This window comes from Megascapheus bottae, chromosome 16 (assembly GCF_031878675.1).
Source record: "Megascapheus bottae isolate mThoBot1 chromosome 16, mThoBot2.hap1, whole genome shotgun sequence".
Taxonomy (NCBI): Eukaryota; Metazoa; Chordata; class Mammalia; order Rodentia; family Geomyidae; genus Megascapheus; species Megascapheus bottae.
In genome coordinates this window covers 36,518,466-36,544,953 of record NC_143524.1, presented here as the reverse complement: position 1 = coordinate 36,544,953, position 26,488 = coordinate 36,518,466, and the positions used below count along the sequence as shown (strand labels likewise).

At 45.4% G+C, this 26,488-nt stretch overlaps 1 protein-coding gene across 4 annotated transcripts in view; it reads left to right on the top strand.

Moving 5' to 3' along the window:
* The first annotated feature begins 2,435 nt into the window (after positions 1-2,435).
* Positions 2,436-26,488, top strand: part of Mical2 (microtubule associated monooxygenase, calponin and LIM domain containing 2) — a 197,967-nt gene continuing 173,914 nt past the window's right edge. For all 4 annotated transcript variants that reach the window (XR_016538076.1, XM_090348142.1, XM_090348140.1 and 1 more), the window contains exon 1: positions 2,436-2,450. The gene's annotated coding sequence lies outside the window, so the exon portion shown is untranslated. The remainder of the gene's footprint in view (positions 2,451-26,488) is intronic.

Here is a 26,488-nt window from a genome sequence, read left to right as displayed (position 1 = left end):
TTTGGGAGTAATAGAGGAGAGAAGAGGCAAACAATTTGGGAATGCATTGGCAAGTTCTTAGTTTTGAGCTGTTAGAAACTTCTGCACTGAGTAATGCAATCTCTGTTAAATTTGTTTGTCCCAAAGTCTTTCTGGAATAACGTTAGATTTCTTTTATCTGAAAGGAGAACATTTTGCACTGTAGATAAGGCAATTGAAATTTAAAAAAAGGAAAAAATTCTGCAACTCCCATAGCATCATGTACTCCTGATTCTTCATCTGCTGCTGTACAGGAATCACATTTAGTTCTTAGTGGGGTTTATCACATGAATAAATGACTCTGCCTCCACCTTCATCCCTAACTTGGCTGTCACATCTGGGATAATGCCATAGGCCTTCTCCAGTCAATGCAAGCTGTGGACAGAGGTAATGGGTTTCCTACAGCTCCTCATGGTCTTAAGTTTCTTTCATAACCCTAAAAATAAGCAGGGCCAGGTCTGAAAAGTCTCCTCTCCTTTATATATCTAGATCTGAGCACCATGGGATGCTTGCATGGACTAACAGAGGACCAGGCCCAGAGCAGTTCTTTTAAGGCCAGATCTGACCTGTCTGGTGTCCCAGCATGGGCATGATTGTAAAGGCACCAAACACAGTGTCTAAGCTTTTGGATTTTGGCAAGACTCACATGATGTGACCTTGACAGAATGTATTTGTGATACAATCGGTCACTGATATATCACTGATTTCAGTTTCCATATCTATGAAAGAGGTGGGTTAAAGAAACCTCAGGATTCTGGCCTGAGGTGATGTGTGGAGGATAGTGCATCAACTGGGGTCACAGGTAGAGTCTGCTGAATAAGGCATACAAACTGGGCAGGAACAGGTACAGGGGGATATTTGTAAGGAGGCTGAGAGGGCTGTTAGGTAGGCAGTTTCCCAATAAAACACACAGGGCAGAAACAGGATCTCATATAAGGAACAGAAGAAAACTTTGGCCCCATGTTGCAGGAGGTAAACTGCTCTATTCGCCTGCCTGGAGAGCAAATATGGTCTCTCCACAAGGTGGGCTGATACTGGGGAATTCCAATAGCCTGGAGCCACAGTGCTGGTTGTTCCCTGCCCAGACCTGCTTGTTTTCCTCACTCTGGGTCAGCTCAGTTCCAAGAACATTTATTGATTCTTCCATCAGGCCAAGCCCCGTGATGAGCCTCAAGTCCCAGTGGTGAGTCAGTCATGTGGATCCTATGTACCTGACTGCTGCTACCAGTACCTTCTGCACAGATGTTGGCAATACCCATAGTCCACAAAGTACTTTGTAACCCTCCTCGGACTCTATTTGTCTGTGCTGTTTTTTTTTTTTCTATGAATGGTGTGCTCTGTGGGGCTATAGAGAATAAGGCGACTCAGGAAAGTGGGGGAACAGAGATTAAGATAGCCACCTGACAGTCAAGAAAGGATTTGACCAATGTAACACAGGTGACCTGCTACACCATCCCTCTTCCCATAAAACTTTGTAGCCAATGCAAGGTCAGTCCAAGTGAGGGCCTATTTGTTAGCAGGACAGTTTGCTGATGCTTGGGGATGGTCACAAAGCATAGCAGGTCTTTGGGCACCTGTAGCTCACACCTTTATTTTGGAAGCTGAGAGCTGATGATGGTGATTAAAAGCCAGCTGGGGCAGAAAGATCTGCAAGACTGTTAATCCCCAATTAACTAGCAAAAACTTAGAAGTGGTGTGGTGCCTCCATCAAGTGGTAGGGTGCCATCCTTGAGAGAAAAAAAAAAGGTAAGGGACAGCATCCAGGCCCTTAATTGAAGCCCTGGTAGCAGCAGCAGCAACAACAAATCAGAGCAAGTGAGGAAGTCTATTGGGCCTACTAGAAATCATCACTGGACGTCCTATGCTGCTCCCTCATGTCCAAAAACAGATGATGAGGCCTGCTTTCCAGCTGCCTAGGCCCAGCCCTGTCTTTCCCTTGGCACCAGAATGCCACACTGGGATTTTAATCTCGCAGAGCCACCACACCCGCTCCCAGCGTCCCTCGGCTGGTCTCCGACCTGCGCTCGCTCGCTGGTCTGGGTGGGAGCGGCTGGCCGCTCCCTGTGCTCTGGGCTGGGCTTCTGCCCACGTGCGCCAGGGACAGCAAGCGGTGACAGCCGGCCCCACGGGGGCGGAGCGGGCACTGGGGTGGGCTCCGGGCCGCACGACCATTGGCTATGCGTTCCGGGAAGGGGGCGTGTCTTCGCCCCCGGATGCCAAGTCATTGGCTGAGCCACCAGTGGGGGGCGTATCCCAGCTCTGTCCACCGCACCGCACAGAACTGCAGACGCCGGGCGGGCTAAGCCTGCGCTGGGCGGCCTCGCTCGCGCTTCCCGGCACCTCAAGCGCCGGGCGGCTTCTAGCCCGCTGCTTCCTCAGACTGAGGCGGAAGCGGGCGCGGATCCGAGTCGCGGTAGCACACGAGACTTTCGGTAAGGTGGGGAAGGTGTGGGCTGTGGGGAGGACGGGCATGGATGGGGACCTTACCAGCTCGGGCTGGACTCTGAGCCCTGTCCCGCGCCCGGAAGGGTCAGGTGCGGCTGCGGCATCTCCGGAGCACCCACTCCATGGGGCAAGCGGCGCTGCCGGTGGAGCCCTGAGCAGCCCTTGCCTGTCTCAAAAAAAAAAAATAAATAAAATGGAATGTAATGTTCAGAGCCTCCGGCTGGTAGCCCGAGCTCCCTCTTACCCCGCCCACAACCCCCAGACCCTGCCATTCTAACCCCAGGAAACCCTGCACGTCAGCGCGGCGTGGGCGCCACGCGCCAGCCGCCGGGTCTCCGCTCTCCGGGCAGAAAGATCGTTCCCAAACTTGGCTTCCCAGGACGTAGGGGCTTCATTCTCTCATGTTCTTTCACTGGGTGCCTTTTCTCCTCCCTTGGGTCCCCTCCCTCCTTGATAACAGGAAGTTAAGTTGGGCCAAATGTTAATGGCCTGGCTGGCTGCCGGCTGTGACCCAGGCTGAGACGGAGGCTTGTGGCCACTGTCCTTTCTGTGTCGCGGCCGGGGGTGGGGGCAGCAGTTCAGCTCACGCCAGGCCCAGGAGCACCCCGGAAACGGTGCTGGGGTTCCTCGCTGCCTGCTTGTCCTGGTCATTGCCTGGATGGCCCTGGGGAAACCTGGCGTCTGGCTGGCAGTCTGTGCGCAGCCGACCGGGTTATCTTCCTCTCCACCCCCTGCCCATGGAGCAGGTGGGGTTCGTTTCATTCCCGGCCAGCTTCACTGGGAGAGCTGGGAAGGAACTTTACAGGATGGAGAAGAGGTGAGTTGAAACCAGGGTGAACGTGTGCCTCCTTCCACATTGCTTATTCTGAGGCCTGCGCTCTTAAAGCGGAAAGAGTTTTCATCTGGAAGCGTTTGCTAGGGCCCTGCAGAGCTTGGAGTGGTGTGCCGGCTCTCTTGCTGTCACTCTGGCCTGCTCACCACAACCTAAAGTGGTTGGCGTGAAAAATGAAATCACTAAGCAAACCTCCTTGTAGGCAGATCCCATGGGAAAATGTTAGAGGCTACTTGGCCCTCCACATTTGGGTGTCCTCTTTCTGCTAGTCCCATCCCAGAGACAGTGAACCCAACAGGTGGACTTAGAATCCCCAGAACAACCAACCTCCATTGATTATCCTGAGACTTTAATTGTGCAGAGACCTAGCGTTCTCCAGGTGGAGAGATGTGTCTATTAGGGCCTCCTGGTCAGCTGGTCCTGTCCAGTGGCAATTTTGATTTTTGTAGTTACTTTCCTAAAGTCTGAGGTTCAGTCCTCCCACTCCCCCCAACCCAGACACTGATTTTAGAGATGGGAAAAGGGAAAATGTCGGAGCCATGGCTATGGGAAATAGTGTTTTGTATGATCATCTATGGCCCCCACTGGAGCCTCCTGGCTTCTGAAAGTGCCTGTCCACCAGGATTCCCAGAGATAATGTTGACAAAATGCTGGAACTGATCCAGATTAGCCTGGGTCAACCTGCAAACCACTCACTCTGTCCTCCAGCCCAGGGAGAAGGGGAATGTTGTCTATGATGTGATAGTAGAGGGACTGACTGCTGGTGTTTGGATATTATTTTGTGGGAAAGCCTCTTTCCACCATTGACTTGAATATTGGCTTTTTAAATAGAACGACTGCAATGAAATCATCTCAATCAATTCTAGTTTTACTCTCTTATTTTGGAGCAGGGAGGCAGATATTGCGGTAGGCTAGCTTTCTGTGGCATTTGAAAGCCATAGTTTATTAAGCATACCTATATAAAATTATGACATCATTTTTATGCCTGCACTCTTCAGGCCCTGAGCTTTGACTTTGACTTTCTTTCCATAATTAGCATGATACTAATCAATGACACTTTGGTATAAATAAGCTTAAGGGCTATAACTGGTTGTAGTTATAGAGGTCCTTTCCCAGGAACTACAAGGAGCAGCCAGATAGTCCTCATTGTTTTCTGCCTATAATTGGGGTGTGTCTCTTTTCTCTCCACTTGCCAATCCCCCCCCCCAAAAAAAAATCTGTTTGCTTTCCAGCCATGAGCCTGGTCTTCTACTTTTCACTGCTAAAGAACAAATATGCTGTCTTGGTGGAGAACGTTGGCTGTGGCTAAAGGTTGGTGTGGTGGAGGCATGAGAGGATTTGGGCTAAATGTGCTAATCTTAGAAGCCCAGAGAGGGCTAAACACCTCTGTTCTTCAAAGAGCAAGTAAAGAGAATACTGTTCATTATGCAGAGACTTCATATTTTAGGGCCTTAGAACCCCACATTAGCCACATTCAAAGAAGGGCTAATAGTGTGCTATACCCACTTTACAGATGAGTAAATTGAGACTTGGGATTGCAACTTGCCCCTCCCCCACAGCAAGTGAGAAAAGATAAAATTCATCCTTTGTCTGTTAGGGGTGGGAATTTAACACTAGGATACATACAAACTTTCCGGCTGTTCTTTGACCTCCTCAAAAATATCTATTCTGTGTTTTGACTTACATTGTAGCTTTGTGGAAGCAAATCTCATCTGGTGTTTGAAGCACTCACAAACTGCAGTATTCAGTATTCTAGTCCTCCCAAACCTTACTTGCTCTTTGCTTAATACTACCTTAGTCTTTTATACAACATTGTGATAGCTTATCTACCATGCTATAGTTTTCTATTAAATAATGTTATGAGGGAGGCTGAAGAATGAGATAGAGAGCTCAAGGCTAACCTGGGATACATAGCAAAACACATCACTGTAACATTTCAAACACAAAAATGGAACGATTTAGTGAGGTAATTCTTTGCTCCTATACAATCTAGTATGGTATATATGTTAGTTCCAGGGCTTGAAGTTGTCCCTGAGCTTTTGTGTTCAAGGCTAACACTCTGCCATTTGAGCCACAGATCTACTTTTGGGTTTTGGTAGTTCGTTGGAGACATGAGTCTGACAGACTTCTGCCTGGGCTGACTTTGAACCACGATTCTCAGATCCCAGCCTCCTGAGTAACTAGGATTACAGCCACCAGTGCCCAGTTTATACATCTCTTAAAAAGAGTATTCTCTCGCAGAGCTACATGTTAGTGTTGCATATAAACCGAATCAGCAATTATCTATTGCTGTCACTTGTTTATATTCAGCTCCACTTAGTTGTTAAAAATAACCTTTAACTTTACTATCTGAGGCAGGATCATGTGCCTGTTATGATCTGAAGAAGTTCCTATATGCCTAATTAGCAATCAGGTACCCATTTTAAGTGCCCTGTAGGACCTCAGCAAGCCCCTTGAGACTAAAGTCTGCCTTGGTGCCAGGCCAGATCCACAATCCAAGCCCTGTCAGTGGGGGATGTAGCAGAGGTTCAGGGAGTATCTGCCCAGTGGTGTTGTAGCTACTGAAGAACTGTTTTGAATGAGTGAACCCTGTCATGGGTTAGTGTGACTGCTGCATCTGTATTTGGACAAGAGATACATGAAATGATTTGCTCACGTGCAGATGTTTCCCCACAGCAAGCATCTGCATAAACATCCTGAAATAATAGGAGAACTATTTGCCGTGCTCACCCTCAAAGCACTGGTTTGTGGTGAGGAACCCAGATGGTCACATTTGTGCTAGGATCAGCAACTTGCTTCCAGATCATACAATGGCTAACGGGGACTGAGGTCATTCTGTCTAAGCTTTGGGTTCCACCACGGTCAAGATCATGCCGTGACCTGGACACTTGGCTCTGGGCTTGGTAGAAATTGCCACACACCTTTTCCTTCTCTCCCTGAGCACTGCTTCTTCCCTTTTGCTTTCTAGAGTCTCCTACTTAAACAGGTTGTGAAGCCTCAAATCACTTTTGATCTGTGTCTGGAACAAGTGATGGCAGAAAAATAAACTGTATGGTCTGTAGGTGTCTCCTCTGTATTTGTTGTGTAGAGATAGGGTCATCACTGGGTGACCTTGTGAAAGAGGCACAGGAAGGAAGGAAATGTACCTGCTCTTTTTCAGAAGGACATCCCTTGTTCAGTCTCCTTCCAGGTACTCCAGGTGCTGGCCCTTTGGCAGATGTTTCCTATCCTCCTCTCCCCTCAAGGAGTCCAGTCAAGTCTTCTGCAGCAGTCCTCAGAAAAGTTAGAGTTTGGGTTTTGCTGACTGTTTCATTTTTGTGTCAGTCCTGGAGCTTGAACTTGGGACCTAGGTGCTGTCCCTCAGCTCTTTTGCTTAAGTCTAGTGCTCTACAACCTGAGCTATAGTACCACTTTTGACTTTTTTGGTTGTGAGCTGCAGGTAAGTGTCTCATAACCTTTGCAACCTTTGCTGCCTGGGCTGGCTTTGAACTGAGATGCTCAGATCTCAGCCTATTGTGTAGCTAGGATTACAGGTGTGAACCACTGGTGTCTGGCTTGGCTTTTATTTTTATTTTTTTGTCAGTCATGAGGCTTCAATTCTGGGCCTGGGCTCTGTCCCTAAGCTCTTTGGCTCAAAGTTAAGGCTCTACCACTTGAGCCAAAGCACCACTTCTGGTTTTATGGTGGTTAATTGAAGATAACAATCTCATAGATATTTGTGCTCTGGCTGGCTTTGAACCTCGATCCTCAGATCTGAGCCTTCTGAGTGACTAGGATTATAGGCATGAGCCCCCAGCATGGCTTTTATTTTTTTATACTGCTGGGGATTGAACTCAGGACTTTCTGCATGCTAAGCAAGAAATTCACCATTGAACTCCCTCACCAGCTTAACTTTTCTCCCTCTTTTCCCACTTTTTTTTTTGTCAGTCCTGGGGCTTCAACTCAAGGCATGAGCACTGTCCTAGGACTTTCTCAAGGCTAGAGCTCTACCACTTGAGCCTCAGCACCACTTTCCGGCTTTTTTCTATGTATGTGGTACCGAGGAATTGAACCCGGGTCTTCGTGCATGCTAGGCAAGCACTCTACCACTAGGCCAAACCCCCGGCCCCCCTCTTTTCCCACTTTTAAACGTAGCTTTCTTCCTCTGAAAGCAACCTGACATTTTTAATCTTTCTTTGAATGGCAGCACTAGAGTTGATTTCCCTATCACACCCCTTCCTTGGTTACTTTTTTTTTTTCTCTATTTTTGTTACCAGTCGTGGAGCTTGAACTCAGGGTCTGACCACTGTTCTTGGACTTTTCCTCAAGGCTAGTGCTCTGCCACTTGAGCCATAGCAGCACTTCCAGCTTTTTTCTAAGTACATGGTACCAAGGAATTGAACCTGGGTCTTCGTGCATGCTAGACAAGCCCTCTACCACTAGGCCAAACTTCTGGCCCTGTTGGTTACTTTTTAATATTTTTTTCTCACAAACTTTTCTTTCCTTTGACAGTACTGAGGTTTAAACTCAGGAGCCTGTGATTGCTGGGCTGGTGCTTCTCTACTGAGCCATATCCCTATTCCTTCCCATCCCCCAGTTTTTCTAGTAAAAATGTTTAATTTTTGTAATGGAAAATTCAAGTATTTACCTACATTCTCTTTAAAAAGAGGATTCACCTAATTGGGAGTGGGCAGATAAAAGTCATATATGTATCTGATGCAGCTGTATGTTTGGCTAAAGGCATCATATTATTAACATTTTGGTGTTTTCTTAGACTAATATTTTAAAGAACCTTCTTGTCTTGCTAAAAGTTAGAAAATAGGGAAGCTGGGGCTTACAAGATTGGAGACTATGAAAGGTCCTTTAAAGTCTCACCTCTCCATTCTTACTCCTTCCTGAAACTAGATGAACTTTTTATTACACTAGGTTCTTAGGCTCGATTTTGCTATTCAGGGAGACTGTATTACCAGAGAACAACAAAATGACATGAAATGTTAGGACAAAGCATCAGGACCCACTGGCCTATTTTGTCTTTTTAGGAAAATGTCTGACCGATCTGACTTTGGGGTATTCTGATCCTCCCTTTACCACCAGCTTTTCTTTTCCTCCTACTCCAAAGGTAGAAAACACAGCTGCCTGGAGCTGATAAGGACCTCTTTCTAAAGCATTGATCATGTGGTCTCAGAAACTCAGAGCTGGTAGGAATGATAGGGTACTGGCCCTCTGCTCACAAACCTTTGCTGAGGGACTAGGTCAGTTGCTGAGCAACTATTCCTGTGTGCAGTGCCTTTTGCTATGCCAGGTACAGTAAGCTTGCTCTGCACTTGCCTGTGTATCCAAGCATGACTGTAATTCATCACAGAAAAGCTACTCTAGGAAGCTGTGCAAGTATAGATAATACTTTGTTTTAGGTTAGGATTCTGTGTGTGTTCCTTATTTGCACTGATGTGTTTTTCTTTCCGAATGACCAATTTTTCTGCCTTTCTTCCCACCAGTTATATCCACCTCCTACTGGTTGCATTGGATACCTTGTAGCTCTTTCAAGGGCTGCTCAGATCACTTTCGAAGGGACTTAGAGGTGAGGGCAAACCTCACAGAAGAGCTGATGTTCCAGCTGATTTGTGGCTACATTTTCTTCATATCTTGGCAATGGAGGATGTCCAGTGCCGAAGCCCTTTCTGCTGGCAGTAATATGCTGGACAGGGGCTACTGGTCCCTGAGCTACTATAGCAGTAGGGTTGTGGGACATTTGCAACCTTGAGTTCCTGATCTGCCCAGCCCAGAACCCCAGCATTGGTGAGACAGGCACAGCCACTGTAGTGTTAGTGTGCTGAGGTACAGAGACCACTTCTTTGCTCTCAGGATGCAACACTGACCTTGGCCAATTATTTGAGTCCTGACTATATCTGGTAATGATGTGTGGGATTGACGTTTGTACGGAGAGCTATGAGAATGAGGTGCAGGGGAGGATGAAGTGCCTGGAGAAATCACATGGGCTTTTCAGGAGAGCAGATTTCTGGAGTAGAATGGGTCTAAGGTCGAGTGGAGGAGTTTCTGACCCCTTTGTAGGATCCCTGATTATCCCAGGGGAGCTGAATGGGGGACCCACGTGCTATGTGCTCAGAAGCCACAGTACAGATAGTTCCATGAGTTGGGACAGCTGGACTAGTGCATGAGATGTAAAGGTAGTAAAAGCACAGGAGCTCTCTGCTCAGAGGAAGGAGGAGGGAGACAGCTGATGACAGGGCAGACAGATGGAGGGATAATAGTAGATCAGAATTCTTCTTTCTAGATCCTAAGGGGTCCCTCTCTTTCCTCAAAGAATGTCCCCATAAGGTTTGTGCAGCTTGGGCCTTGGGAACTGTGGGGTCTATGCTGGGAGGGCTGGCCAGCTACCTGCCTGGAGTGACAGCACAAAGAAGGGGACACTGGGTTTCACCTCAGCCAGGGGTTCCAGGAGATACTTCTCAGTCCAGGTTTCTATCTTCAGTTTTGGTGTGGCTGTTGTCATGTATGTGATACCTTGGGTTCTTTTAAGAGCTTGAAGTCAAGCTCATGGCTGTAATCCTAGCTAGCTGGGAGGCTGAGTTCTGAGGATCACGATTCAGAAGCCAACTAAGGCAAGAAAGTCTGTGAGATCCTTGTCTGCAGTGTACTACCAGAAAACTGGTAATGGAGCTGTGGTTCCAAGTCATAGAGTACTAGCTTTGAGCCAAAGAGCTTAGGGACAGTGCCAAAGACCTAAGTTCAAGGCCCATGGAGGACAAAATAAGTACATAAATAAGAAGCCGCTTGACTCAGTATAGATGCATGCTACTCACCCCCTCACATCTACTTAGCTAATGCTATTTTTCCTTTCTCACTTACATAGATGTACACTTATGTAGATACTGTGGACCCCTGTATATTTACATAGATGTATGCTAGCCTGGAACTGCAATCTTCCTGATCTCAGCCTCCTGAATAGCTAGGATTACACACGTGAGCTACCAGCATACAGTTTTTGTTCATTTTTACTCTTTAATGAGACAAGATCTTTCGATGTAGCCCAAGCTGTCTTTGAACTCACAATTCTCCTACTTTAGCCTCCTGAATGCTTATAGCATTATCTGCTTATAGATTATATGCTTATGGCATGTAATCAATGCCTCACTCCATATTGAAATTTTTCTCACTTTTGACAAGTAATCCATTTCCATAATGAGTGGTCTTTGCAGGGAATTTTCAGGTGGCTTTCTTCAAGTCCTGGCAGGTGGGTCCTGTGCTTCAGTTTCCCTGCAAAAGGTAGCCAGTTCTAAATTTTCTACCAAACAGATCTGCCCAGTTTCTTCTGAGGAGCCCACCATCCACCTTCCCAGTCTCTCAACACCATCTTCTTTCCTGCCTTCATGTAGCTCCCATCCCTATGTTCCTGAGATTTGGATCCCCTGCTCCAACTGATGAGCAAGATGCTGCCTGGAGAGGGCTCCACTGTTTATGGTTGCTCTCTGGGGTGTTTATCTCTTCTGAAGCTTCTGGCAGATGCCTGTTTATTGCTCAAACTTTGTCTTTAGCCTGAGAGAAGAGAGAGAGTAAGAGCTATTTTTGAAGATCTCTAATTCGCTGCACAATACTGCCTCCAAGTTTAATTCTTCATTGCTCTCCAGCTCTGCTCATTATGAAACCCATCAGATCCAGGCCGAGCGACCTTATATGTCCTGATTTTAGAGCAGCACTTAAATTTAGCTGGCAGTTGTAATCTCTTAAAAAGGTAGGCCACAGGAATTAAGGCAACCAGCTGACTGTCTTTTTTTCTGGGCTCAGACAGATGGCATGAATGGGAGCATTTCTGTGTCCATAGCAACCAACCATTGTCCCTACACCTACCTCTACCTCCCCCCCTGCAGGGCTGAACCCACCCTCACATGCTGCCTGTGCCTGCTGATTGGCTGGTAAGTCTGAAGCTATACCTTTCCTTTTAGACCCAGGTAGGGGCTTAAGGTAAGGATGGAGGGGTTATGTTCTGCCTTCAAATAACACTGACTTCCAGGGAGGGTAGAAGAGATGAATGAGATCATGAGTCACAGAAACTGGGATGTAAGTTGGAAAGGCTATATAAGATCATCTAGGCCCCTAAGTTTATGAAGAAACTGAGGCTCAGGCATGTTTTTTGCTCAAGGTCAGAGTCAAGTCTCTCTTTGACTTGCTATTTTCCTTAGGCTGCCAATACTTCATCCATCTTTGATAGTTTTCCCTACAATCAGCCTTTACATAAAAGAGCTAGCCTCAGACTGCTGAGTGCTGGGATTTGAGATTTATGTTCTTGAACCTGAATCCTGCCTTTCTTTTTTAAAATTTTTATTATTATAAAGGTGATGTATGGAGGGGTTATATTTACATATGTCAGGTAAAGAGTACATTCTGTGTCAGGCAATTTCACCCCTTCCCTTGCTGTCTCCCAGGATCCTGACTGTACCCTCCCCTCCTTTCCCATCCTCTTTTTCTTTTAATCAATTTGTATATTATAGTAATGGCTAGCCTTAGGGTTAAACTCTTTGTCAAAACATCCCCCAGAATCTTGGAGCTTGACATTTCCACTTTTGTTTTGGGTCCTAGTCTGCAGAATTCCTTTGATTAAAAATTCAGAATTTAACTGGGAAGGACACCCTTTTATAAGAGATTGCTTTATCTCCAATTAGCTATCAACAGGACCTTGAGAAGGCTCAATCAGCTGGGAGTCGGAGGACAAGGAGGAGGAGGATGAGGAGGGTATAGGAAGGATACTTTCTTTCTTTTTTTTTTTTGCCAGTCCTGTGCTTGAGCTCAGGGCATGAGCACTGTCCTTGGACTTTTTCAAGGCTAGAGCTCTACCACTTGAGCCTTAGCACCATTTCCAGCTTTTTTCTATGTATGTGGTACCAAGGAATCGAACCTGGGTCGTCATGCATGCTAGGCAAGCACTCTACCACTAGGCCAAACTCCTGGCCCCTAGGAAGGATACTTTCTGTAAATAGGGTACTGTGAGAAGAACAAGAGCCATGCCCAAGCTTGTTAGCTCAGCATGCAGCTGTTTGGCTGGGGGGTCTTGTGATAAATAACTAGAGCTGAGCACCTTTCTGCAGTCTGGAGAGAGATGATGCATCATCTAGCTCCTGCTGCCTGCATACCAAGGGAATGAAGCAGGCACAGTAACAGTGGAGGATCTTTCCAAAGGACTTCCTGGAGGAGGTGTTGCTTCTTGGTTGAAAGGGGCAGTAGAAGATGAGTAGGATTTCCATTGGCAGAGATGGGTAGAGGCAAGAGCACACAGAAATGTGGGAAAATGGGGGGGGGGTGTTCAGGGTGGAGACAGGAGACTTCCAAGGCTGTGGGGCCTGTAGGAATCTTGACTGATGCGTGCTCATGCAAGTAGATCAGCTCAAGAGTGGCTGAAGAAGCCATTACAAGGGAGTGATGCACTTAATGCATTTATCTGCCATTCAAGACTTTGTACACAAATCCTGTGTGCCCACTGAGCAGAGGGCCAGGGAATAGAGTGCACCCAGTTATGGCTGGATCCCTAGGAAAGCCCCATAGCCTCTTATGGAGAAAGTCTGTCATATCTAGTCCCATCTTTTAGTTTCTAAAGAGAGAAGCCATTTTAGGGTCATAGAATATGGACCATTTGTCCCATTCCGTTGTTTGTGGTACCACAAGTCTGCATTATGAGCCACACTTTGTACTCTACAGAGAGCGGTAACCAACTTTTACCTTCCCTACTGGGCTACAGGATAGAGCCCTCTGAGGTGATGCCTTTGGATCAGGAGGCACTTAGCAGCCTGCCTGTGTGGAGATAGCTAAACTGGGGCAGAAAGAAGCTCAAGGAACCCTACCTTGGAAAGAATAAAGCCAGAAGCACATGGAGCAAAGGGTGCCATTGTCTGAATTGACTGACTCCTTTTCCTGGCCTCCCCATCAGCATGTCCTGGCCCTGAGGATCTGAGCTCAGCCTCCACCTGTTACAGGGCTAACCTGGCAGGTGGGTGCCATGGCAACCTGGTGTATTTACAGCTTGACATTTGAGCAGGGCTACTAACACCTGCCATCTATGTCTCAGGCACCCTTGTTTGGTGTCATGGAATAAATTGTTCCTGTAAGCAGCAAGCAGGATGAGTTGAGTACTTGAGAGTTAGTGGCGTGGGATGGGTGTGGCACTGATATTGTCTGTCTTTTCCTCCTAGCCTTGGTTCTTCTAATATGAGACCAAGTTGGCTCTTCATTGATTGAAGGTGAACAAGCCTTGCTTGGAAATGGGTTGTCACAAACTGGTCATGGGTCCCTAGTAGATTTCTCTGTTGGCAAGAGGGAGTGGTACTACTTACCTCAATGGTGCTCATGGGAGTTAAGTGGCACAGCAGTTCTGTGGGTGTCAGGTACTGGACCCTAGCTAGCCTCTTCTTCTTGGTCCATTTCTGAATTGGCCCACAGGGGTCTTGAAGCACAGAGCCAAAATTGTCTCTCTCTACCTCAAGTCTGCCATTTTTACCTTTTTTACAAGTGGATTTTACCTTTAGGCACTCACCATTTTTTGGGGGGGGGGTCGGTTATGGGGCTTGAATTCTGGGCTTGGGCGCTATCCCTATCAAGGCTAGGGCTCTACCACTTGAGCCAAAGCACCACTTCTGGTTGTCTGGTGGTTAATTGAAGAGTATCATGGAATTTTGTGCCCTGGCTGACTTTGAACCATGATCCTGAGATCTCAGCCTCCTGAGTAGCTAGGTTTATAGGCATGAGCCACCAATGCCCAGCTACTTTTTTTTTTTAGCAGTGTCTCAATCAAAGCATCTGTAGGCACTTTTGTCTCTCTATAGTAAGAGCAACTGCTCATAGGACTCACAATAGTAGAGGTAGAAGCTTAGCCCCCACTGTGGTGGTCATTTAACAGGTGATTTGTGCCACCTTGACAGCTTCTTCTGATAGCTCTTGGCTCTTAGCTTCTGGCATTTCATTGTCAGGTGTTCTTTCTTCTCTCCCTAAAGGCCATAGATAACCAATATATCTACTGCATGGCAATTTTCTAGATATGTCTTTGTAAAAAAGCAAATCCATGGACAGGAATGCTACTTGAGAGGTGGAGAGGAGGATCATGGCCAGCCTGGGCAAGTACCATCTCAACATCCTAGCTACAAGGGAGGCAGAGATCAGAAGGGTCATGTCTGAAGCTAGGTCAAAAGTTAGCAAGACCCCATTTCAGCATGGTAGCTTATGCATGTCGTCCTAGCTACATGGGAGGTCATATGTAGGAGGATCCTAGCCCAAGGCCAGCCAGCCCTAGGAAATATGTGAGAACCCTCATTTGAAAACAAAAATAACTACTAGGAAAGTCAAAGGGAGAGGCTGATTTGAGAGGGATGGGGAAGAACTTATAACTTGACATATTGAACTGTAACCCCCTTTGTTCAACTATTTAAAGATAATATAATTTTTCAAAAATTAAACTAAAGATGGGCTGTAAATATGGTCAGATGGTATAGTGCCTGCAACTCAGGTACAGGGCCCTGAGTTCAAACCCTAGTACTGCAAAACAAACAAACAGAAACAAATGATTGATTGTAAGGGATACTTACAATACACATACAATCAATTAAACAAGATGAGATACTTTGCTAACACTTAAGTTTTATTTATAGTCACTCATTTTTTTAGGTCTTAAGATAGGTTTGATGTCATAGCACTCTTGCATATGCACACAACTGAACTTGGTTGAGGCATTTCTAAAACTTCTTCACTGTCAGAATCCACTTCTGAAGTTCTTTTTTTGACTCATGGATGAGTCAGTGTCAACATGCATGTTCTTCTGACATGTCACTTATCTTTTACTCAGAAGTTGTCAGTCTCTCTTGTCTTTGGGATTTTTTTCTGGGCTGCTGACACCCATTCTGTAAGTTTTGGTGCTGCCTTTTAGATTTCTTTTTATTAAAGAATTTATTAACATTGATTTTTACATCATATTTTAAATGACAAGTTTAACAAACAAGTGTTCAAGAAGGGAATCTCTATTTACAATCACTGGGACTTAGTTTTTAGAACTTAATCAAAATTAGGCTAAGGGTTTGTATGTCATAGAAACATATTAATTTATGAAATAAACATTATGTCTATAGAGTCATAGGTTTTTATGTCTATATAGTTCTGTTTATATTTCCATTACCATGTCCATAGCATTGGGTATGCAAATATTGAGTCCTCACTCTTGTGCCTTTTAGATTTTTACCAAGTGTCAATGAAAGTTTTATGTCAGCAGGGTTCATAATGGTCCTGAAATGAAGTGTTGTGTCTCTATAAACATCTGGCTAACTTCCAAATTCCCATACAACCACCCTATCAGTGCTTTAGCTGCTTCTGAGAGAGATGGGAAAGTAGAGGGTGTGGATTATAAGGTGCATTCTGCCAGATATTTCTTTAGTGAAACCACTGAAGGGAAAGTGTGCTGTCTAGTTGGAGAGATATGGCAACTCACTGCTCACTTGTGAGTCCCCTCCCAGACTCACAAGGCTGTAGGTTTAGACATTTGTATCATTCCTGGGGACCTGCTCTGCACCTGCACAACTATCCCCTACCTGGGCCCATGGTTTGACCTCAGCAGGCCTTACCTTCCTGGTTCAGGACATTCTACTCCTCTTCTAGCCTGATACTGTGCCAGCATTGTGGGCAGCCCCACCACCCCTGATTCTGGGATGTTGCTGCTGACCAGATCTTCTTGGCAATTCTCTATTGCCAGGCTGCTTCTCCCCTGTTCTAAACTCATGTGACTTTAGCATTTAAACACAAAGCTGTTCTGTTCCCACCTGATTGAAAGCATTCATACTTGTTATACTTGACATGCTGCGAGACAGTTTCTCTCTCCTTGTGGCTCAAGCTAGCCTTGAACTAGCCAGCCCCTTTCCTCCCAAGTCCTGGGATAACAGACAGAACATTTCCACTTGTTAAATTGAGCACAGCCCAGTTCTGCTGAGCCCTATCAGGGTTCTATCACTGACAAACTACTGATCAGGAAAGTCCTGCCTTCACGGGGGCATTACACTTCAGTGGTTTATTTTGGGAACAACTGATTCCAGATGCTTCTTGCCTGGTCTTCCTCCTTTTCTTCTTTGACCTAGGACAAGATGCTGTCTGGAAGCCCAATCACCACATCTATATTAGCTCTCTGTCTGCCATCAAGTATTCCATGTTAAAAAAAGAAATGTTTTCTAAGTTCCCAGTGAACTTTAGGGCTGCCCCCAGGACTTCCCCCACTGTGTTACAGGGACATGTTGCAAGCTTAGCATCCCGTCTGCAAATATTTTCATTGCTCTGGGACACAGTTTTCTTGGCCCTGAGGTCCTTAAGTCAAGGAGAGCATCTAAACATCCTTTGTAAACAAAACCATGTTGGGAGCTCCTCTCCAATCCTAGCGTCTTTTTTTGTCATCTCAGCATTGGCTCTTAGCTCCTTTCCCTCCCCATCACCCTTCTCTCCTTCTCGGTGGCTAGAATTGCATTTGATACTTGGAGTCATTTACTTCCTCAGTCTTGGGTCCTCCTCTTCTCTCTGCCCTTGGAAGTCTGTTTCCTTAGAGTCTCTGGCATCAACTTCTCAGTCTCACAAATTTATCAGGAAATAGTTGTTTTCCTCCACACTTCCTGTGTCCTTGTCACTAGACCAGTCTACCACTGCTGTGGGAATTAGGGAATTAGGTTAGTCCTGCTTTCCATGGCAGATACTTCTTTTTTTTTTTTTTTTTAGAAGAAATCCTCAGTTATACCAGACTACTTTAGCCACTGGAATCCACCCAACCCTCATACTCCTCAGGCCTCTGATCTCAGGATCTATGTCAATAGTAGGGCCTTAGGCCTCAATCCTTAAGATGACTAGGTGGGTTTCCTTTGTAAAATGCTCTTCTCTCATGGTATAGAGATGCTTCCTCTAGTTCCTGTTCTTTAGAAGATCAAAGGCACCATAGAGAGGTGTGAGTGGCCTGCTCTCAGTTATAGGAGGCAAATCATATTTCTGCTCACTACAAATAAGTTACCTGATGAGTGTTCAACCCACAGAGAGTTCTGGGTCTTTGTATTTGAGAACCCAGTGAATATCTTTTCTATTCAAAATGCTTAGGTCCTTAAGTCACTGAGAATCTGGGAATCATTTTGATTGGTTAATTTACAATTGATATGGTATGTAAGAAGAGTGTGGCACCCTTGCCTGAGTCAAGGATTTGTCACTTCCTGTTCCCTGGGTTCAGCTCCTTGAGTATGTATCCTCCTAACCTTGTGAAGGGGGCAGGGAGACAATCTCAGCAGCCTGGCATAGGCCCTGCAGGACAAGGCCCCTTAATCCTGCTTGACTTCATCTCTCCAAAGCACAGTAGGAAGTAGACATTTCCCTCCTGTTTGTTGTCATTTTGGTTTACTGGTGTTCTGGTTTACCTGAGTCTCTAGTGTTTGCTTTCTGTTAACCACCAGAAATCTACATTGTGATTTCTTACTATGATGGACTGGGAGAACCCTGCCCTTTCCTTGCCTCTACCCTTAGGGTACCTGCTGTACCCTGACTAGTGGATGAGATTAGAAAGGGTCCAACAGCCCCTTCCAACAGCTGGAAGGCAGATTCCAGCTGTGTGTTCTGATAACTGTTTCAAGTGGGCTCTAGAGAGAAAAAAATGCAGGATGTGGAGGAGGCTGGTTCAGGAAGTGATCTGATTGCAAAGATGGCTTGTTTACCCTAGAACATTAATTGAAAAATCATTAAGTGCCTACTGTGTGTCCTACATCCTATGCTATGGGAATCAGGCTCAGCCTTTCTTCCCAAAGAGTTTATAGTGCCACTGGAAACATAAGACCTCTGTGTGTAAACAATCAGAGTTGCAGGAGACTTGGAAACAGATCGCTAAGTCACGGGAGATTCATGACTAATGTCCATATGACTGGAAGAGATGGCATGTTTTCTATGGCCTAGAAAGCTTCAGGATTATTGCTTGATGTAGATCTGAAGGGCATACTGCAGATGAATAAGCAGGGTGGGGGAAGGGAAGGGCACCTCTCTCATGGTCTGTGTAAGGCTGAGGTGGCAGTGCATTTGTATATGCCTCTGTTGTGCCCTCTGTGAACCTATTTGGTAGGTTTGTCATGAGAAATAAGAGACAGAACCACTCAGAACAGCGTCTAGTTATTGAAAGTCATCAGGAAGGGTTGTTGTGTAAATTATTATTACTATTATTATTATATTGACACATCTCTGAGCCAGAATAAAGCATGATAGCTGCAGAGAGGGAGCAGCTGGAAGTGAGCTCTGTGGTGATCAGGTCTCCATAGCGCATATCTAACTCTTCCACAGACTTGTGCTTTGTATTCAAAAGAAATGGATTCTTAGTTCAAGTCACACATTCTTACGCAACCCTCCCCTTCTCCTAACATAATGAAAAGCATTTGGTATTTCTTTTCATTTTTGGAGGTATTGGAGTTTGAACTCAGGGCCTCACCTACTAGGCAGGTGTTCTTACCACTGAGCCATGCCTCCAGCCCCCAACATCTGGGATTACCAAGAGCAGTTTATAGTTTGCTATATACATTTGCATTTCATTTTATCTTTACAATCCTCCTGTGGCTTATTAGCAATCATCTCCATTTATCAATCCTTCCATGGAATTAGGTGCCCAAAGACTATTGAGGAGTCTCTGCCCATACCCTCAGAGTATCCCTGCCAACTGCCACATGACTATCTCTTCTAAACAAAACACAGGATGGTGTGATGTTGGCTTGGGTTGAGGGCTGAATGAAGAATAGAGACCATCAAAAACATCATTGTAATTCTGAGCATTTGTTGTCACTACTGGACCTGTGACCTGGGTGACTCTGTGATTGGAAGAAGATAGGGCAGAAATGAACCCAAGATTCACTAGGAGGACTGACAGGTCTGAGACACAGGACAGAAGAGTCTAGGAGCTGGAGCAGAAATGAGAGGGAAGGAATTGTTTTTAATCTGGAAGGAAACAGGATGATGATTCTTCTAGTTAACGGTGGCACTAAATCCAGGGCTCTGAGTCTAAACCCAGATTTATAAATGCCATTAATATATCATTGGCCATACAAACTTAAAACAGAAGAATCTTCTTTGACTAGCACAGATCAGAGATAATTGAGACCTGCCACAATGTCCCAGCATGGGGAAGAGTTCTGAAGTCCAGTAAAATAGGATCCCTGCCTGGCATCAGGTGCTTGAGTCCTCTAGCCTTATTTATGCCTATACCCTCTTTTCCCTACTGGCAGCCTTCAGTGTTGGGACTGGGAGGTGTTAATACTTACACACAATGTATTACATCACCAGAGCTTAAGCTAGAAACTGGGCCTAGATGTCAGCAATACAGTACAGATGGAATCAGTGGCTTGCAAGGTGGTTCTCAGCCTGCTGTGGAGAGGCAGAGGATTGTGGACCTTCATGAAACTTTTCTGATAACTCCATGATTTTGGGTGACCATAGAATTGCCCCTAAGAGAATAGTTCAGGCCATCCATTTCTCTTAGGTAGATATCCCTTTTTCAGGCTCCAACTTGGGCAGATCACTGCTATCTTGAGGCGCATCTCCTGCAGCATCCTACCCTGTCTCTACTTTGGCTGTGAAGTGTTGTTTTTTTTTCTCCTCCATCCTCCTCCTCTCTGAGGCTTAGATCCAGTTCTGCCTACTTCTGAAAAGCTTCCTACACGTTACACTCAAGCTTGCTCCCATCTCCATCTGCCTCCTGGTGGGAGCCAACAGCCTCCAGAGTGTTCTTTCTTCCCGTTCTGCTTCCTGGAGGGAAAGAAAGGGATAGATTTTGAGCATCTCCCTTTCATAAAATGCCAGGAAGGGGCTGGAGATTTGGGGTCTTTCTGATCTATATAATATTCCAACTTTGCTGCTTCTGGGGACTGTGACCTTGGGTAGATGTTTTAGTTTCCCAGAGTCTTCATACCCTCACCTGAAAGTGAGGATTTGGTACTTACATTACAAGGAATTGGAAGGATTGGATAAAATGATATAAATGATCCATGCAAAGTGCTTTGCACACAGTGTCTGGCTTTTAAGAAATGGTTAACATATAACAACTTTTATCTTAATCCTCCTCCTAGCTATATAAGTAGACATTGCTCCCCAAAGCCCCAAAGTAAAGACCTAAGCTCAGAGCTGACCCTACTTAGCCAAGGTTTGATGCTGAACAGGCAGCCAGGTTCTAGCCGAACCCAGAGTTCCCTTCCTTCTGCCTTGTGCTGCCCCTGTTTCCTGAGTTTTTGTCTGCATTTTCCGTGTGTGTGTGTGTGCACGCGCACGCGCGCGCATACGTATATGTATGTGTACCAGCCAGAGTCTGCAGCAAATGCTGTAGAACCTTTCCTAGAAAGGAAACAAGGTTGGGTGGGGGTCTGGAAATGGGACCCTGTGAACTTCCCCTTTCCTTTCAGATTTCTGGCTGGTCCCTTTATCCCAGGCCCCTTGCTTGTGTACTGTAGACCCCTGCTTCCCCACACTGTGCTGTGAGAGCTAAGCTAGGCTGCACTGTGCAATGCTACCTCATATCCAGCCAGTAAGAGTGAATATATTATGCCTGCAGGGAATATCACCAGTTCTTTTTTATTTTTAAGCTAGAGAATAAGAAAGGAAAAGAAAGCAAGGGACATACCTGCCAAGAGAATTCCTGTGGCTGTGCAAAGCTGCTGAAAAACAGACTAATCTGGGCCATGTGTGTCTGTGGGAGTCAGCAGAGGAGGCCCCTGACCTTATTGACCTTCCCCATACCCACAGGTACAGCTCAGGTCCTACCAAGCATTGTTCTTGCCATTATTGTGATTGGGAGGATTTTCACAGCATTCCCAAATATGGATTCCAGTTTAATTTTCCAAATGTTGAAAGCTACTACTTCTACTCAGGCTGTGTGTGTTATCTGCAGGTGGTACCTTTGTCAGGAGAAGCTGTCCTTCACTAGGTTATATCTGTATCCCTTGGTGGCTTGATGCTGGACTCCTTAGAACCTGGGAGGTACATGGCTGTGTGTGCTTGGTTCAGTTCATGACTGGTACACTGGAGAGATGGAAGTTGGTGGAATTGGATTCTTTGTTTTGCTCTAAGGCCAGCAAGGTTTTGTTATCATTGTTGTTTGTTTCTCTAAGCCACTTAAAAATACATCTGGAGGCAGGCACACACCTGTGGCTCACACCTATAATCCTAGCTACTCAGGAGACTGAGAGCATGAGGATCTCAGTTCAAAAGCTAGCCCCAGCACTATAGTCCATGAGACTCCATCTCTAAAATAACCAACAAAAGGACAGACTGGAGATGTGTTTCTCATGGTAGAGTGCCAGGAAAACAAGTGAAAGGCCCTGAATGATACCAAAACAACAATTGTGTGTGTGTGTGTGTGTGTGTGTACATAAACACACACACAATCTGAAGGTTGTACTTCTTTTCCTGAGGGTAATTTAGAGGATTTATCAGAAAGTATTAATAAAGGTCATTGGGTGCTGGCCTAGAAAGTATCAGACAAAGATGATTTTGTTAGCGTAGTATAAAGTATGAAGTCTCTGTGAGGTCAAAATCGTTTGAAACAGGTAACAGTAAAAACAGCAAAACAAACCTCCCTTGGGATTCTGGCAGTAATCCTGATTAAAACCTACCGATAAATGCTGTCTCATAAAAATCTTTGAGATGAAGGAACTTCCTGGAGATGCACAGAGGTCATGGAGGGCAGGATGCTGTCCTGTCCAACTTTCTCTGGAAAGATACCCTTGCTCTGATGGTTGGTAAGGAACAAGAAGCATCTGGATATCACCATCCTTGTTTGGGTGACAGCAAAAATGATCTTGTGTGGAAGGTAGAAGGGACACAAGGTGGGACCTGAGGGAGTTATTGATCTCTCTGAGCCTCAGTTACTTCACCTGGAAAATGAGCCAGATTATCTCTGTACTTCAGGGTGTGCAGAAAGGTGGGTAAGATCATAGGAATGCAAACGTTTCACAGGGTACAGCACATTTAAGTGTTCTAGTATGACAATTGTCTTCCTCTCCTTTCCTTCTTTTTCCATTCTTCCTCTAAAATGAGTTGCTATGTGGCTTTTTTTTTCCTGCACTACTTTGAGATGAAAGTTCCAATTTCCCTCTCCTTTTCCCCCTTCCTAATGATTATGGCAAATGGGCCTGGTTTAAGATAGGGACTTAGCAGTGATGGTAGGACTGGGCTGCTCATTCTGGGTTCCAGCAACTTTCTCTTCCAGGATGGTGGTTCAAATTGCAGTAGTTTCCCTACCATGACTATTTGCAGGCACATCCTGCACTTGTTTGCTTTGCTATCGCAGCTTGGGTCTCGCGGAAGGTAGACAGCTGGCTTTTCTTCCTGAGCAGATTTGGTGATGATAAGGCAGCCATCTGTTCAGTGATGTTGCTAGTCAGGATTCTGAGTTTCAAGGGCCAAGAGCCAAACTTGCATGAGTTTGTGCAAAAGTGAACTTAAGGGGAGGCTCAGAGTCATAGGAAGCACTCAAAAACTCAAATGTAGGAAGCAAACAAGTGATCTCCAGCCTTCCTGGACCAGAGTCCTGTGGTTCATAGCTGAAGGCAGCTGACCCCACACAGCTCTGCCTGACTCAGACTTTTCTAGGACTTTTCAGGTTGGAGTGCATGCATACCCTTTGTACCAGTGAATGTGGCCAAGCAGGAAAGAATCTCTTGAGGAACCTCCCTTGCGGCTTGTGATTCTCTCTAGCTGGGGGGGGGGATGGGAAATGGGGTGGGATTTGTCATCGAAAGAAGGATATGAACTCACCTTTATCCAGTGCTTACTTTGTGTCAACCATTTTTATAAGTCATTTACCTGCTTAGCCCATTTAAGTTTCATAGTTGACCCCATTTTATAAACCAGGAAACTAAAGCAAAGAGAAGTTAAGTTCTTTAACTTACCTCAGAAAGAGGGCTGAATACATTCACTGGGCAAAAAGTCCTTTATGGCATTATATTATTTAATCTTCAGAATGGCCTTATAGAATGAGTACCAACACTATCTCTATTTTTAGACAAAAAAAAGAAAAAAAAACACCTGAGTTTGACAGGGACAGCCTACTTTAAAGAGGCAACAATCAGACCTTGATTTCAGGTTCTGAGTTGTGAACTACTTCACTGAGAAGCCTGTGCATTCAGTCACTACTTTTGGTCTGTCAGAAGCTCTCTGGGGGTGAATTGCAGCCTCTGCTCAGCCCCTGGGCCTTAGTTAGTCTTGCATTTGGAGGGCTTGGATATAGAAACCCACTGAGTAGGTGCTATGAGCTTTATGCTTTGAGCTGCTCATTGTATCTCTAACTCATACCAAATGGTTCCTGAATCCATTACTGGTTCCACAGTAATCCATCCGTTTATTAAACAAATACTTATTGGCGACCTAGGGAATGCCAAGGCCTGCCTAGTTGCTATGAGTCATTCAGGGAAGCTAGGCTTGAAGAATGTCAGAGAAGAGCCCTCTGACTGGAGACTGACAAGCAGGCGGACCCTAAGACTCAGCACCCCACCAGGGGAGGCGGAGCTGTCCCAGCTCCCACCCACCCACCAGTCTCCTCTCCCAGGCCACTGGATCTGGAGAGTGGAGGGCGCTGGGACCCTGCCTTACAACAGCAGGTAAGGGGTGCGGGGAAAATAGGAGCCAGCATCTGCCCCCCCCTCAATGCTTGAGCGGGGCATTCTCCAGCTGGGAATCCTGAGCAAGACAGCACCGAGGGGCCCCCCACAGTCACAGACTCTGACAAAGCAGTGGAAACACAGCAGGGATCTGAAGGGCCGAGGAGCAGCCAAGCTCCCCTTCTGAGAATCAAAAAGGCGTGGCTCCGCCCTTGGAGCCCACGTCCTCAGCTGGGCCCCACCCCTGGGAACAGAGGGGTCTCCTGCTGGTCCTGCTGAGAGCCCCTGGAAACTCTCAATCCCCAGACCCTTGGCTTGGGGCCGCCCCTGGAAGCAGCACAGGAAAACGTCTGCCAACCACGCTCAGACGGAAGCTCGCAGATCCATCCCATGGTCCACTGTGAGGCCACTGCTTGGGCTAAGAGCTAGTCGTGCAGCAACACATAAGTTTTATTCTAATACTTTCCAAACTTTGTACTCAAATACGCTACCTACTTACCAACTTAGGTCAGTTATCCTTATGCTATAACGTTGGGAGCCAGAGTGGAATCAAACTGTACCTTGATTTGCATCAGACAATGGCTTTATTGTCTTATTGTTTTCTGGCCTTATTCTGTTTAAATGACCTGAGATTTACCATATGAATGTAACACCTGGAAGTTCCCTGGGTCTGAAGGAGGGAAGAAGCTGGAGTGAAAAATAAACGTGGCAGTCTTTACCTGGACTGCGGACATCCCGGACCCGGTGTGTCTGTCTCTCTTCTATTTCTTCCTAGTCCTTGCCCCCTATTTCAGGAACCCCAATCTGTGAACCCTGGTTTGCTTCCGGTTGGCCCCGGCACTATACCTTTTCTTCATTACTACAATATTCTTACACTCCTACGTTAATCCTCTTGTACCTCCCCTGAGCTCTCTCATTCTATTTTTCTATCTCTGGACCTCTGTTCGTCTTTCAACCCTTATACTGCATGGATCTACACTTGATGGCTGTTGAGCAATACTGTATATCTAGGTGTTTAATTATTCTCTAGGCTCAGAGGGACTTAAAGACAATAGAGATTGGATTGAGAGGCTTATTGTTTTGCGTATAAATCACTTATCAGTGGATGTATTAGACTGGTCCGTAACTGCACAAAAAGAAAGTGTGATAACACCAATCAAAACTTGTGAACATCTAGTGTCTGCCAGCTACAGAGGTCTAGGTTGGTTGTATCTGAAAAACTATAATCGTGTTTAGTATTAATCTTGCTCCCATTTTCAAATGGGCAGAAAAGAAACTCAAGAAAAATGTCAAATCAAGAAACAACATCCCCCACCCAATGTAAACAGGCAATGGAACAGTCACTGGCAAACCTAGAGGAGAATCTTCCAAGTGCTATACAAATGCAATTGATAAACATCATTAATGAAAAATGTGAAAATATAAAGAAAGAGATAAGGGAGGAAGCCATAGCTGAACAAGAGGAAACCATAAACAAGGTGATAAGTGAAAAAGAAGAAGCCATAAAGGAGGCCATAATAAAGGTTTTTCAAAGAAAGATGGATGAATTCATAGAATCCACAAATAGAAAGGTGACCGAACTCCAGCAAATGTTCAAAGAAAATAAAGCTACTGAGCTAACCACTCAAATGGAAATCAAGGAGCTAAAGAAATCCATACATGATCTAAAAGAAGAGATGCAAGGCATCAAAAATGAGCAATTAGAAGCAAGGGAGATGAAAAATAAAGTAGATAGCTTTGATAGCAGATTTGACAGTGCAGAGGAGAAAATTTCCGGGGCTGAAGATAATTTAGTTATTATAGAGAAAGAACAGAAAATGAGTCAATCCAAATCTAGGAAAAATGAGAGAGCGCTTCAGGAGGTCCAAGATACAATTAGGAAGCCTAATTTAAGGCTAATTGGTATTGAGGAGGGCGTGGAGAAAGAGGTCAATGGTATTGGAAATATACTTCAGGGAATCATCTCAGAGAATTTCCCAAATATCCAGAAGGGCAGGCCCATCCAGATACAAGAAGCTTTTAGAACCCCAAACAGACCTGACCAGAAAAGAACATCCCACCACCACATCGTAATCCGAACTGGATCAATAGAAACCAAAGAAAGGATCCTAAAGGCAGCCAAGGAAAAGGGTTCAGTACCTATAAAGGAAAACCAATCAGAATAACCCCAGATTTCTCAGCAGAGACCATGCAAGCAAGAAGTGACTGGAAGCATATATGTCATGCCCTTAAGTCAAATAACTACCAACCAAGAATACTGTACCCAGCTAAGCTCTCATTCATAACGGAGGGAACAATAAAAACATTCCATTCCAGGGAAAAGCTGCAACAATATGTCGCAACAAAACCAACACTACAGAGAATTCTCAAAGATGTTCTATACATAGAAAACCAAAATAAATGCAATATAGGGAATGAAATGGCACCTAAACAGCATACCATCTAAGGACCACAAGAACTGTCAAGACACAGGCCCTAATAAAAGCTTTTAAAAATGGTAGGAACTAATAAATATCTCTCAATCCTAACTCTCAACATCAATGGACTTAACTCTCCAATTAAACGGCATAGGCTGTCTAGGTTGGAT